This window comes from Bubalus kerabau, chromosome 12 (genome assembly GCF_029407905.1).
Source record: "Bubalus kerabau isolate K-KA32 ecotype Philippines breed swamp buffalo chromosome 12, PCC_UOA_SB_1v2, whole genome shotgun sequence".
Lineage (NCBI taxonomy): Eukaryota > Metazoa > Chordata > Mammalia > Artiodactyla > Bovidae > Bubalus > Bubalus kerabau.
The window spans coordinates 47,313,694-47,329,259 of NC_073635.1; the positions used below are offsets into that span (position 1 = coordinate 47,313,694).

The 15,566-nt window shown below is 41.6% G+C and overlaps 1 pseudogene; it reads right to left on the minus strand.

Moving 5' to 3' along the window:
• Window positions 1-442: 442 nt before the first annotated feature.
• LOC129624234 (testis-specific Y-encoded protein 1-like) lies at window positions 443-2,096 on the minus strand (annotated as a pseudogene).
• Window positions 2,097-15,566: the final 13,470 nt, after the last annotated feature.

Sequence of the window (15,566 nt, forward strand, 5' to 3'; positions counted from 1 at the left end):
AGTGCCAAACTCAGGACCAAGATTCACAAGATTTAATTTCATGTTAGTTTCAATTCAATATCCCACATAAGTAATTTATTAAACTTGTTTTCTTGTTTATGTCTCTCTCTCTCTAGGTGTCATTCCAGGTATGTGGGGCCCTCTCACTTCACCTATCATCAACCATCCTTACCTCATTACTCCCCTGGGCAAGAGAACCCTTAGATACATCCACCTGTCTCCTCTATCTATAGATGCCTCCTGGCTCTTGTTCTATTTGGCCAAATTCTGGTGCTCCATCAACAGCATCTCTGGGTCTCTTCCAGTGGGGCCTTCCTCCCCCACATAGCAGGGCAGAGGATTGGGCTCTAAGTTCTCTCTGATGACCTCAACAATCCTGTTAGACCTTGGGCAGATGTGTTCAAACATCCAGTTGAGAAAATTAAGGCTGGTGGTGTCCTGGCTATAGCTGGGACCTCCCCTGTTCATAATCCCAGAACCACTGGGCTAGAGTCAAGTGAGACGCCATATATCCAATGATGCTAAGGTGATACTCCTTAACAATCACTTCCTTCCAGAAGTAGGAGTTGGTCTAAAAGAAAAACATCAACTTGCAGCAGTACCTGCGCTGGCCCAGTTCCTGCACCTCCAAATTGATCATGTAGTTAAGCATGTCTTTATCTCAGTCACCGATCATGGCCAACTTATGGAGGTGGTTCATAATAGCTTGACCCAAAAGTCAGGGATGCCACGGATGATGGTCCTTCTATGATCCAAGTGAGTTTTCCCTCTCTGACAGATCTTGCGCTTGAGCCGTGTGTAGGTCCCACTAACTAGGGCAGTGACAGAGCCCAGCTCTAACTTCAGGGCTTCCAGTGCCTCCAGCACTGAGCTGGAACTGTCATGGGTCCTTGCCCTGGCTCCTCCAGACCCTGGGCTTCTCCTTCTGCTCCTCCTACACATCACCTCCACCACCTCCATGATGTCCTCCACTAGCAGCCCCAACTCCTCTCTGATCCCTGCCACCTCTCCCTCTACCAGGGCCATTGCCTTCTTGCACAGCCTTCACTCTGAAGATAATAGCCTCTGTGCCTGTCCCACCTGCTAATGCCTGCACCACTTCCCCCACCTTGGTGGTGGGGGAGGGGCAGGCAGGAGACCCCTGCCGCCTGAAGACCAGTTTCTACCAGGGTCCCTGGGCCACCCTGCCTTCCCTGGCCCCATCTCACTGGCAATGTGGTTTTTGCCCTGAGCTGCCACAGCTATGTAAGAGAGGGAAGTAAAAGCATGGCAAATGGCCCGCAGAGCAGGCCTAATGGCTGGGGTCAACCTGTGCCCAGAGCTGGGTCCTTCCCTGGGACCCTGGGACTGAGGAAGGTCAGAGGCAGGGGATGGCTGGGGGCAAAGGGGAACCCCACACAAGTAATTTTAAAAAATAATTGTGGCAAACCATAAAACATAGAGAACCTCTGGAGATGGACTCAAGTGACAAAAATCCAATGGAAAAATTGGCAAAAAATTAGAAAAGATTGTTCTCAAAAAATACTAATGAGTTATAATAAAAAGAAAAGATAATGTAACTAGCAATCTGGTAAATTAAAACAAAATATTGAAATATTCTAATCCATCAAACGAACAAAAATTATACACAGTTTGTGTGAGGATATGGGGAACTAAGGGCTTCCCTAATGGCTCAGCAGTAAAGAATCCGCCTGCAATGCAGGAGCTGCAGGAGATGTGGGTTCGATTCTTGAGTCAGGAAGATCCCCTGGAAGGAGGCACAGCAGCCGACTCCAGTATTCTTGCCTAGAGAATTTTCCTTAATCTGTTTTTTCAATGAGGGAACAAATATTTACTGAAACTTTAGTTATAATCTTCAGTTCGGTTCAGTTCAGTCACTCAGTCGTGTCCAACTCTTTGTGACTTAATGAACCACAGCGCACCAGGCCTGCCTGTCCATTTGGCCCTATATAAAGTACTAGAAAGACAAACTTGGTATCTAACCTTGAGTAAGTTACAATTTGTGGAGGAGATAGATCATCAAGCTTTTGTGCTGTAATGTGAATAACTGTTCCCACCCACTTGCTACAGTGCTCTGAGAGTACCTCAAGAGGCATCGAATTCATATTTGAGGTAGAAATGGGGATTTGAGAGATAGCTATGAAGTGTCTGCCTACAATGCAGGAGACCTGGATTCAATCCCTGGGTCGGGAAGATCCTCTGGAGAAGGAAATGGCAACCCACTCCACTACTCTTGCCTGGAAAATCCCATGGATGGAGGAGCCTAAGAGGTTACAGTCCATGGGGTCACAAAGAGTTGGACATGACAGAGCAACTTCACTTTCACTTTCACTTTATGAGGTGGCATCTAATTGACATCCAGTGGTTACCTTCAATCAAAAAAGTCCAGAAACATATCCTTATTACAGCTATATTGCAAACATGTAGATCTGTAGGTCTAATATACCTCATAATAGGTGCTGTGAAATAAAGCAAGTAATATGAACAGAAGGACAACAGCAATTTTTAAGTGTGTGATATTTTTTACTAGAAGGCAGAAACTAAAAGAGATATAATGTAGTGTTGACAAAGACTTACTTATGAAATCCCTCAATACTAGAATAAAAGAGATTGTCTTTGAAACTTGACCTGGATAACTTTCTTTACTAAGTAAATAAATTTCAGTACTCATTATCCTAAAGATGATGCTGAAGCAAATATTAATGGAAATTAAGATTTTAGAGAGTGCCAAAAAAACATCTATTTCTGCTTTATTGACTATGCCAAAGCCTTTGACTGTGTGGATCACAATAAACTGTGGAAAATTCTGAAAGAGATGGGAATACCAGACCACCTAACCTGTCTCTTGAGAAACCTGTACGCAGGTCAAGAAGCAACAGTTAGAACTGGACATGGAACAACAGACTGGTTCCAAATAGGAAAAGGAGTACGTCAAGGCTGTATATTGTCACCCTGCTTATTTAACTTATATGCAGAGTACATCATGAGAAACGCTGGGCTGGAAGAAGCACAAGCTGGAATCAAGATTGCCTGGAGAAATATCAATAACCTCAGGTATGCAGATGACACCACCCTTATGGCAGAAAGTGAAGAGGAACTAAAAAGTCTCTTGATGAAAGTGAAAGTGGAGAGTGAAAAAGTTGGCTTAAAGCTCAACATTCAGAAAACTAAGGTCATGGCATCTGGTCCCATTACTTCATGGGAAATAGATGGGGAAACAGTGGAAACAGTGTCAGACTTTATTTTTCTGGGCTCCAAAATCACTGCAGATGGGGACTGCAGCCATGAAATTAAAAGACCCTTACTCCTTGGAAGGAAAGTTATGACCAACCTAGATAGCATATTCAAAAGCAGAGACATTACTTTGCCAACAAAGGTCCATCTAGTCAAGGCTATGGTTTTTCCTGTGGTCATATATGGATGTGAGAGTTGGACTGTGAAGAAGGCTGAGCGCCGAAGAATTGATGCTTTTGAACTGTGGTGTTGGAGAAGACTCTTGAGAGTCCCTTGGACTGCAAAGAGATCCAAGCAGTCCATTCTGAAGGAAATCAGCCCTGGGATTTCTTTGGAAGGAATGATGCTAAAGCTGAAACTCCTGTATTTTGGCCACCTCATGCGAAGAGTTGACTCATTGGAAAAGACTCTGATGCTGGGAGGGATTGGGGTCAGGAGGAGAAGGGGACGACAGAGGATGAGATGGCTGGATGGCATCACTGACTCAATGGACGTGAGTCTGGGTGAACTCCGGGAGCTGGTGATGGACAGGGAGGCCTGGCATGCTGCGATTCATGGGGTCGCAGAGTTGGACACGACTGAGTGACTGAACTGAACTGAAGATTTTAGAAAGAGTACCAAAATAATCTATTTCACACTTAAGGCTCACAGGTTGCGCTAGTGGTAAAGAATCCATCTGCAGTGAAGGAGATGCAAGAGATATGGTTTCCATCCCTAGGTCAGGAAGATCCCTGGAGGAGGAAACAGCAACCCACTCTAGTATTGTTGATTGAAAAATTCCATGGACAGAATCCACCTGCAGTGAAGGAGATGCAAGAGATATGGTTTCCATCCCTAGGTCAGGAAGATCCCTGGAGGAGGAAACAGCAACCCACTCTAGTATTGTTGATTGAAAAATTCCATGGACAGAGGAGTCTGGTGGGTTACAATTCATGGGCTTGCAGAGAGTCTGACACAACTCAGTGACTGAGCACAGCACTACCAAGGGTAGCCAGTCTTTATTAGTTGGGGCTTCCCAGGTAGCACTAGTGGTAAAGAACCCACTTGCCAATGCAGGAGACGTAAGAGACTTATCTTGCATCTCTGGGTTGGGAAGATTCCCTGGAGGTGGGCATGGCAACCCACTTCAGTATTCTTGTCTGGAGAATCCCATGGACAGAGGAGCCTGGCGGGCTACAGTCCATAGGGTCTCAAAGAGTCAGACACAACTGAAGCAACTTAGCACGCATGCCGCCTGGGGAAATAAACCATCTCATACACTTTAAAGTATCATAGATCAAAAATTTTAAATGAGGATATATTTTCATTTTGCAATTTGACTTTTATAAATTTAGCCAACAAAAAAAAATATTCACCTCTGTGCACAAACATACATGTACAAGACTGGCCATTACAACATTTTTAGCAAATTTATAGTCTTGTAAGTAAAATATGTTATTTTTGAGAAGCCTGTTATATTTATACGGGCTTCCCTATTAGCTTAGTTTGTAAAGAATCTGCCTGCAATGCAGGAGACCCCGGTTCAATTTCTGGGTTGGGAAGATCCAATGGAGAAAGAAATAGGCTATCCATTCTAGTATTCTTGGGCTTCCCTTCTGGCTCAGCTGGTAAAGAATGCACCTGCAATGCGGGAGACCTGGGTTGGGAATATCCCCTGGAGAAGGGAAAGGCTACCCACTCCAGTATTCTGGCCTGGAGAATTCTATGGACCGTACAATCCATAGGGTCACAAAGAGTCAGACACGACAGAGCGACTTTTCACTTTATTATATTTACATAACATTGTGAGAAATGGAACACATTGAGAAGATTAAATAAATAAATCTAGAATCTTGGCTTAGAAATTGAGAAATATTAAGAAATGTTATATATAGGAATTTTCTAAAGATTGTTTTAAAAAATTCTTTGCTTACTGAAGTTTCATTGGCTAACTTCCATGTGGTAAAAATTATGGTATTAAAATTATTTGTGGGACTTTTGGAATTTTTCCTGCAAGTCCTATAAATATAGTTTTGCTTCTGTGAGTAAGGACCTTCTGCATTCCTCAGATGTGAGTAGTAAAAACAGTTGCCAATCTTATCAAGGAAACTTCTCCATGCTAAAAGATGACATTTTTTTCACTTCTGAGAGGATTGAAAGGAATTAATCAGAAACTGCCTATTTATTCAAGAAGGATATATTACACAAGTATATTGTGTCTGGATGTGCAGGGACATCCTACAGATGCAGACATAGTCCTGTCTTTAAGACTCTCACAGTTTAGACACAGATGTATAACTGGAATGATTATACCATCCCTTACATATATAAAAGGCTTCCCAGATGGGGCAGTGGTAAGGTATCTGCCTACCAGTGCAGGAGATATGAGAGATTCAGGTTCAATCCCTGGGTCTAGAAGATCCCCTGGAGAAGGAAATGGCAACCCACTCCAGTATTCTTGCCTGGAAAATTCCCTGGACAGAGGTGCCTGGTGGGCTACAGTCCATGGAGTGACAATCAGTTGGATATGACTGAAAGGAATTAGTCAGAAACTGTTTATTTATTTATATATAGGAGGCTATATTACACTCGTACATTGTGTCTGGATGTGCAGGGACATCCTACAGATGAAGACATAGCTCTGTATTTAAGACACTCACAGTTTAGACACAAATGTGTAACTGGCATGACTATACCATCCTTTAGGTATATTAAAAGCCCATCCTTTTTTCAAGTTAAAATCTACTCAGATCCCTATTTAGCAAATATTGAAAATGTTTAGTATCTCTCGGGGCCTCCAACTTTATCTATAAAGAGTACAAGAACAAGAGAGAGTTCCTCAGCCCAAAAGTGCCAGGTTTGTCTCTAATTGCCTCCCAGAGAAGAAACTGGAGAACCTCAGTTTCCTGATGGAGCCCTTATTTTTTTACTACTCTGTTTCTCTAAGACATGGTATTGCTGTCAAATATGGATGGCTCAGCTTAGCTTGGTATCATCCCCACCAACTATTGTGGTGATTCCATGGTGGCAATGTAGTAGAGTTGGAGAGAGATCATGATTAGGATGAGATCATATATATAATAACTCTAGTAGCTTTATCTAACAAGTTCTTGGTATCCTTACACATTTAAGGAATGCCAAACTCAAGACCATTACAACTACAAGATTCAGAGATACATGTTAAATAATTTAAATTCAATATCTGAGCTTCTGATGATGGTGTTAAACAGTTTAATACCTGCTCCTAGGCTGTATGCAGATGGTTCAATGAGGCAAGACACTCTGACCTCCTAGATACTGTGATGAGCTAAGGGGTTTTCTAACTGTAACTCTCAATGCTGTGTGTGCTGTACTTGTTACTCAGTAGTGGCTGACTCTTTGTGACCCCATGGACTGCAGCCCACCAGGCTCCTCTGTCCATGGGGATTCTCTAGGCAAGAATACTGGAGTGGGTTCCCAAGCCTTCCTACAAGGGATCCTCCCAACCCAGGGATTGAACTCGGGTCTCCCACATTACAGACAGATTCTTTATCAGCTGAGAATCAGGAGAGCCCATAACTCTCAACAGTTATCCTCAACTCTTGAAATGATTGCTCCTTTAGATTCTTTTCACGGCCACTTCTCCCAGGTACCAGTCTGTCCTCTTTCTCTGATTCAGATCCTCACTGATTTCCTGTCATACAATGACTGACATTTTTCTCCTCCTGGGGAGCTACATGACCAGAGTACATATGTAATAGCAGAAGAAAAGTGGAGATAGCAGCTCAGCCGTCATCTCTGGACTGGATAATCCATGCGAGGTTCTGGATGGAGAAACTGCTTCTAGATAGAGGCTGCTGAAGAAGAGTGTCACATAGTTTTTTAGGGAGAATGGAAAACTGCAATCTCAAAGCTTTGGAGACGTTCTGTTTTGTAACAGCAGGAGACTTGCATTCACATTTGTTGTACATGATTCCTTTGTTGGGGAAACTACTTGAGTGAATTTTTCAGTATTCAAAATGAAATAAGAAGCATGTTAAAAATTATATTTGTGGATTTTTCTTAGTTCAAAGACTAATTTTCTAGTTCAAGGATACTCTTAAACTAAGAACACATACATACCTAATTTCTACCAGGTAAACAAATTCAGGTTTTATTGCTATCTCCTACCAGCCCCAGAGCTTCCCAGATGGCACTAGTATTAAAGAACCCATCTGCCAATACAGGAGATGTAAAAGATGTGGGTTTGATCCCTGGATTGGGAAGATCCCCTGAAGGAGGAAATGGCAATCCACTGCAGTATTCTTGCCAGGAGAATCCCATGGTTAGGGAAGTCTGGTGGACTACAGTCTGCAGGGTTACAAAGAGTTGGACCCGACTGAAGTGACTCAACGCGCAAGCACAACCCTTAGGCTTAGTGGTGAGGATAGAGAAGGGTGTGTATGTGTATATTTCATGGGAGGTTGATGAGGCTCTGGACTGAGAAGAAAGGATGGACCTTCCAGGCACATCAGCAAAGACCAGAGTATCTATTGTATTATGTCAGGCTATCTGACGGAGAGGCCCAGCGGGGGTTTTTGATGTCACTGTAGCATCCCTGCAACAAAATTGAAACTATGGATAAATTTTAGTATTTCTTTTCTAACTTAGAGCCCATGCTGCTGCTGCTAAGTTGCTTCAGTCGTGTCCGACTCTGCACAACCCCATAGATGGCAGCCCACCAGGCTCCCCAGTCCCTGGGATTCTCCAGGCAAGAACACTGGAGTGGGTTGCCATTTCCTTCTCCAATGTATAAAAGTGAAAAGTGAAAGTGAAGTCGCTCAGTCGTGTCTGACACTTAGCGACCCCATGGACTGCAGCCTGCCAGGCTCCTCAGTCCATGGAATTTTCCAGGCAAGAGTACTGGAGTGGGGTGCCATTGCCTTCTCCGAACTTAGAGCCCATACATTTTAGCTAATTTATCAGGCAATATAGTAAAAGACTGGGCTTCCATGGTAGCTCAGATGGTAAAGCATCTGCCTACAACACGGGAGACCTGGGTTCGATCCCTGGGTTGGGAAGATCCCCTGGAGAAGGAAATGGCAACCCACTCCAGTATTCATGCCTGGAAAATCCCATGGACCAAGGAGCCTAGTGGGCTACACTCCATGGGGTCGCAAAGAGTCTGACACGACTGAGCAACTTCACTAGACTTCACTCACTCATAGTAAAAGACTATAGGAAAAGACTTCATTTAATGTTGTCAGATAACACTGAAGACTCAGTTAAATTTCAAGTTCATATAAACAATAATTTTTTGGTATAAATATGTCCAAAATATTGCATGGATATGCTTATATAATAATTAAGAACAATTCATTGCTTACCTGAAATTTGGATGTAACTGGCTATCAAGTATTTTTAACTGCCAAACCCAGTCTCATTACATAATAAATCCCCCCTCCCAACCAAAATTGATTTTCCTAGTGTTTTAGGTTCAATAGATAAATTCATTCAGCATTCACATCCAGCCATTTTTCTCCCCTATTTTACTTTTGGTGTCTGGAAAGATAAGCACTCAATTTTCTTGGCCATATTTGCATAAGTAGCCAAGTGACTCAATTACTGTCAGGCATATGAAAAGGTCTTCTAGGAAAAGTTCCCTTCCAGAATAAAAAGACAGTACTTCTCAAGGAAAAAACTTTTTTGTCTTTCTTCTCTTTTCCTGTCTGTGACCCAAAAGTAATGACTGTGAGAACAGCAGCCCTTTTGTACTCATGAGAAAAGCACAAGAACAAATGTCTACACATTGATGGAGAAACACTGGATCTGAGATCATCTAGTCACCCTACCTGCTCTGGATCAACAATCTCCAGACTTCTTCTTACTGAACAGGAAATAACTCCTATCATTAACAGATGTTATATTGGATTTCTATTATTGCAGGTGATTGAGAACCTTACTGATAATTCTTGGAATAATGACCAATCAGATCAGATCAGATCAGATCAGTCGCTCAGTCGTGTCCGACTCTTTGCGACCCCATGAATCGCAGCACGCCAGGTCTCCCTGTCCATCACCAACTCCCGGAGTTCACTGACACTCACGTCCATCGAGTCAGTGATGCCATCCAGCCATCTCATCCTCTGTCGTCCCCTTCTCCTCCTGACCCCAAACCCTCCCAGCATCAGAGTCTTTTCCAATGAGTCAACTCTTCGCATGAGGTGGCCAAAGTACTGGAGTTTCAGCTTTAGCATCAGTCCTTCCAAAGAAATCCCAGGGCTGATCTCCTTCAGAATGGACTGCTTGGATCTCTTTGCAGTCCAAGGGACTCTCAAGAGTCTTCTCTAACACCACAGTTCAAAAGCATCAATTCTTTGGTGCTCAGCCTTCTTCACAGTCCAACTCTCACATTCATACATGACCACTGGAAAAACCATAGCCTTGACTAGATGAACCTTTGTTGGCAAAGTAATGTCTTTGCTTTTGAATATGCTATCTAGGTTGGTCATAACTTTTCTTCCAAGGAGTAAGCGTCTTTTAATTTCATGGCTGCAGTCACCATCTGTAGTGATTTTGGAGCCCAGAAAAATAAAGTCTGACACTGTTTCCACTGTTTCCCCATCTATTTCCCATATAGAGCTTCTAAGCTTTAAATAACTAAAAAATCAAGTTTTGGAAAGAGAGAATGGCATCACAGACAAACTAATTTACTTTTCTGAAGACTCTTTGGGACTGAGGAGAAACGGCAGAAAGGAAATCTGATGTCTCACATCATAATCTTAAAAGCCAATGGTTGAGCCTCTATAGCCAGAGGGATATAGGTGGACAGAGATTTTTATGAGAAACTTGGTGAGATTGCAAGTAAGAAAAGAGGGTCAGAAGCAATCGAATTGTTTGAGGAAATTTGTTAAATTTTCAATACCAACAGAACTGCTCCTGGGCCAAGTGACAGACTGTGGACAGAGTTAGAAGAGGCTGTTCTTGGTCCCATAACAAAGAGGACATCCCATCTCCCATCTCTGACACTCAAGACTGGTGGTTTGGAGAGTGTCTAGGGGCTACATAATATTAAACAGCATATTAAAAAGTAGAGACATTACTTTGCCAACAAAGGTCTGCCTAGTCAAGGCTATGGTTTTTCCAGTAGTCACATGTGGATGTGAGAGTTGGACTATGAAGAAAGCTGAGTGCTGAGAATTGATGTTTTTGAATTATGGTATTGGAGAAGACTCTTGAGAGTCCCTTGAGCAGCAAGGAGATCCAACCAGTCCATTCTAAAGGAAATCAGTCCTGAATACCCATTGGAAGGACAGATGTTGAAGCTGAAACTCCAATATTTTGGCCACTTGATGCGAAGAACTGACTCATTTGAAAAGACCCTGATGCTGGAAAAGATTGAAGGCAGGAGGAGAAGGGGATGACAGAGGATGAGATGGTTGGATGACATCACTAACCCAATGGACATGAGTCTGAGTAAACTCTGGGAGTTGCTGATGGACAGGGAAGCCTGGCGTGCTGCAGTCCATGGGGTCGCAAAGAGTCAGACATGACTAAGCGACTGAACTGAACTGAGGGGCAACATCATTGGCATGACCACTGGCCTTCTCACGAGGGTCACATCAGCTGAGGCCCAAGTGGGGGGCCTCACAGGACCCTAGACTAAAACATGCTAGAGCCAGAACAAAAGAATAAGCACCGTGTAGTGAGCAAGGCTGCCAGGCTGGTTTGTGAACATAAGAGACATGTCTCTTCAGGCAATTCCAGTAATAACTGGGGAACATTTTGAATTTCACAGAAGTCCAGTTATTCTGCAGGTTGAGGAACTTGATCCACTGTATTTAGTTTTATAAGCTCGTGAATATTCTGGCATAGCGTTTTGGTGGGGCAATATTCCTGTTAGAATTTTAGATTTATTTATGCTCCTCTAAATCTAAGATGTATGTGTGGGATGTGTCTATATTCTTTGAAGAATTTTGCAAATTGCACTACAATTATTTAATGGGGTGTCTACTTCTTTTATTTATTTCAGGTGCTGGTATTATTTATCCAAATTTTCGTAGGAATCTCCTAATAGATCTCTATGAATCCACTCTCAGCCTTTTCAAATCCATCCTGTACTCTGCTATCAGATCATGCCAGTTTCATATTAAAACCCTTTAAATTGCTGTCTTTTGCCTATAAGGTCCAAGTTAAATACCTTCCACAACAAGTTCTTTGCTGCTTTTACAACCTGATCCTCCAACATTCCCAAAGTGCTCCCGTGCACTCCAGCCATATAACTACTCCTGAACACTTTATGTCCTTTCTTTTATGGGTGCATTCTTTTCCTACTGCATGGAACACTGTTTTTCTTCTTGCTTGCTTCACTTACTCCTGAAGATTCTTCCCAAAGTGATCTTCTTTACTAAGTCTTTCCTGGGATCCATTAGGGAGAGTTCGTTATGCCTAGTGTAATGCTCCCATAATAATTTGCACACATCCTCAAACTAAACTCATAATTTAGGATTATAGTTATTTGATTGCATGTTTCTTTCATTATATCATGAGTTCCTTGAAGACAACAAATCTGATTGTGACCTCTTCTTAAAACCAGATTCTAAATAGTAGGTGTTTAATAATTTTAATTAAGTAAATGAATGATTCATACTCTTTAAAATGAAATTCACTTCAAGTCCTGTTATTTCTACAGGCCAAGTGTTTCTCAGTTTGGTTGATGTCTCTCCATTCCAATCACCACTATCATAGATTAGAATTTCATCTAGTTGTTTCAGGATTAATTCTATGGCCAATACTTTTGTCTTCTTTCTATCAGAAGCATTTTAAAAGAGAAGCTATTTGAACAGATTTGTGGTTTCAGACAAATAAGCTTGGTGGCTATGTAGAAATTGGACTGTGGCTGGTGAAGGAGAGAGAAAGCAAGCCAGACTGATTTCCACACACCTGTCAGAGTCATTTTTCTAAAACCCACAATTCTGCTCACATAATTTCCCTTTTAAAAGTACTTCCAACTCAAAATGATGAACTAAGCATGTTTCTCCTGTAGTTTTCTGTTTTGGTTACTTGATTCACATAGAGGGAAAAATTAGTGTCACAATTAGAACCCAGTGCAAGAGTTTAGTTAATTACAGCAAGTTTGGTGTTATAATTGAGTATGAGTGATCCAGACAGACACAGAGAGCCTGTTGCATCACAGGACTCCCTTGACTGTCTCTTATCCACTGCTGGATACACCAGAGGAGGAAAACAGACTCCTTTGTCATCAGGTACACTCAATAAGATAGTTATTATTATTCGAGGCCTTTGTTAGGACCTGTGACCCTTCATCAGCCAATCTTGCTCAAGAAGGACCAGCCTCCTGAACTGAACTGATCCAAATCAAGTGGCTGGCAGAAGACCTAGCCCTACCATCCTGCCTTGCCCTCAGTTCAGTTCAGTTCAGTCACTCAGTCATGTCTGACTCTTTGCGACCCCATGGACTACAGCACGCCAGCCTCCTTGTCCATCACCAACTCCCAGAGTCTACTCAAACTTATGTCCATTGAGTTGGTGATGCCAGCCAATCATCTCATCCTCTGTCATACCCTTCTCCTCCTACCTTCAATCTTTCCCAGCATCAGGGTCTTTTCAAATGAGTCAGTTCTTTGCATCAGATGGCCGAAGTATTAAAACTTCAGCTTCAGTATCAGTCCTTCCAACGAATATTCAGGACTGATTTCCTTTAGGATAGATTGGTTGGATCTCCTTGCTGTCCAAGGGACTCTCAAGAGTCTTCTCCAGCACCATAGTTCAAAAGCATTAATTCTTCGGCACTCAGCCTTGCCCTGGGAAAAGCCTAAGAACCACTGGGCTGTCTTCAAATGAGATGCCAAGGTGATTCTATCTAACACATTAAAACTGGAAGCTCTCTCAGACCACTTCCCCAGCAACCATCTATCTCAATTTAGGCAAACTATCTAACCTTCTCATTTACTCATGTCCAGCATCCCTGGAGAGAAAATTGTCCTTATTTGCTGCAGATCTGATAGCAACTAAGTCTCCAAAAATGCTGCAAGCCGGCCTACACTACACAGGGAACAAAGGAATGCACTATTGCCTTCCTGATAACAATCTGATAATTATCATGACAGCTAGCACTATTTGAAGGCTTACTACATACCAAGCACAGGCTAGGTGCTCTATATATCTAAGCATCACAACTTTTTGAGTTTGGTACTATTATTATCTTTATTTCATTAAGGAGGAAACAGAGGTCCCATACCCAGGTAGTAAGTGAAGATCTGGAATTTAAACCAAATGAGATAAGTAATTTCCCTGCTGAAAATTGCATGCCTATCATACACTGGGCTTTCCCAGGTGATCCTAGTGGTAAAGAATCCATCCGCCAATGCAGAAGACATAAGAGATGGAAGTTCGACCCCTCGTGTCTAGAAGATCCCCTGGAACAGGGCATGGCAACCCACTCCAGTATTCTTATTTGAAGAATCCCAAGGATAGAGGAGCCTGGCGGGCTACAGTCCATAGATATACAAAGAATCAGACAGGACTGAAGTGACTGAGCACACACACACACAGACACATCATACATTGAAGAATCACTGGGTATATAATGGGAGTCAGCAATAAGCAAGAGGGAGATTGACTTCCACAATTAGATCTAGTGTCACCCACTGACCTAGTAATGCATTAGGTAGGAGAGAACTTGAAATATCAGTCTCAGTGGCAACTGAATGATTATGGCATTAACAATTTTATTGATTGGATCCAGGCCTCCACATCAAGGACAAACTTAAAAAACAGAAAGAAAGACTTTTCAGAATCAAGATTTTAAAAATAAACTCTTCAGTGGAATGAGGAGATAGTGGGATGGGTGTAGCTCAAATCAGAATTACAGATTCTAAAATCCAATGATATCAGACTATAGAGTAAAAAAGAATGAACTGCAAAGTAAGAGAGAAAAGATAAGGCTTAGATAAAAACAGATGAGATGGAAGAAAGAAAAGCTTGAGCATAGAATTATTTCCTGGACTGAAAGAACCAGTGAGACTTTAGATACCAAAGACTCAACAGTGCCAGGTGATAATATTTTTCAAAAGTATGTTTTAAAAAAAATTCAAGGAAGTACTCTAACCCAGTGAAAATTTATCACAGTAAAATTTTCAAGACAGAATACAATGATCAGTCAATGAAAAGATATTTCTGTGGGCCAAGAGCAAAGATTTTAAAGAATGCTAATATTCTTCATTAACAAAATGTCAGGAATTTATATTTTTAAGGTCAATTTTTTCATGGCCTATCAATATTTATTTGATCTAGAAAATCCACTTATAGGAATTTTTCCTGCTGAAATACCTTTTTAATTCTTCAATATGGAGATTTTTATTTTTAAAAACTGCCACATTTTTATAAAAGTAAAAAATAAACTGATCACATTTTATATACAAAAATATAGACAAGGATATTGAGCTAGATTCATAGATATGTTTGTGGTACACTGAAAATAAAAACTTACTTCTATGATTATTCTTAGAAGGTAGGATTACATATAATCTATGTGTTTTCAAAATGTTTGAAACCTTATAGGAATATCTAACTCCCTATTATCGGTGAGAAAATAGGAAAGACATGCTTATAATGTTGATAATTTGTAAGCTAGTTTTGCATCTCTGAGGCTTTCTTCACGGAGGATCTATTAGTCTTTTGTATTTTTTTTTAATGCACTACTGAGTTCTGTGTACTGGTGTCCCTTTCAGGATGTTACATCTATGTTCCTAAGTGGAATTACTCTACAGCTTTCCTTTTTTCTTCTGCTGTGTTAGTCCAGTTTGGGTTAACAGAGCTACATTTGCTCATAAGATGAGCTTTTCTCCTACCATGCCCCATGCTGTGCTCAGTGTATGATCTAATCCCTGGAACCCTTTTTATAAAAAGTGCCATCTTTTTTATGCCTCTGTGCCTTTGTTCATGATCATCTCTCTGCCTGGCAGACCCTCTGCTGTCTTCTTCCTCCAGAAGCTTCAAATTATCTTTTGAGACATAGGTTAAATGTTCCCTCTCATATGAAGTCTCCTCTACTACCCCAAGAGATTTCTTTTTCCTCTGGTCCTGACCCATTTTATAAATAATGTTATCACTCAATAGCATTTATCACATTGCAGCACAATAATTTTTTTACCTGTTTGTCTCTCTGATCTGAACGGAGACTATCTTTGCATGTCTAGCCCAGGTACATTGTCTAGTTCATCCCACTTTCTCTCAATAAACAGCATTTGAATAATGCAAAGATACTCAGGACCACCTGAGAGTTAATGAGTTAAAAGTAAAAGTTCACCACCTCCTTGCTCATCCCTTTGAATGATTATTTAATTTTCCAGACTGATAAGGTCAACAGTTAC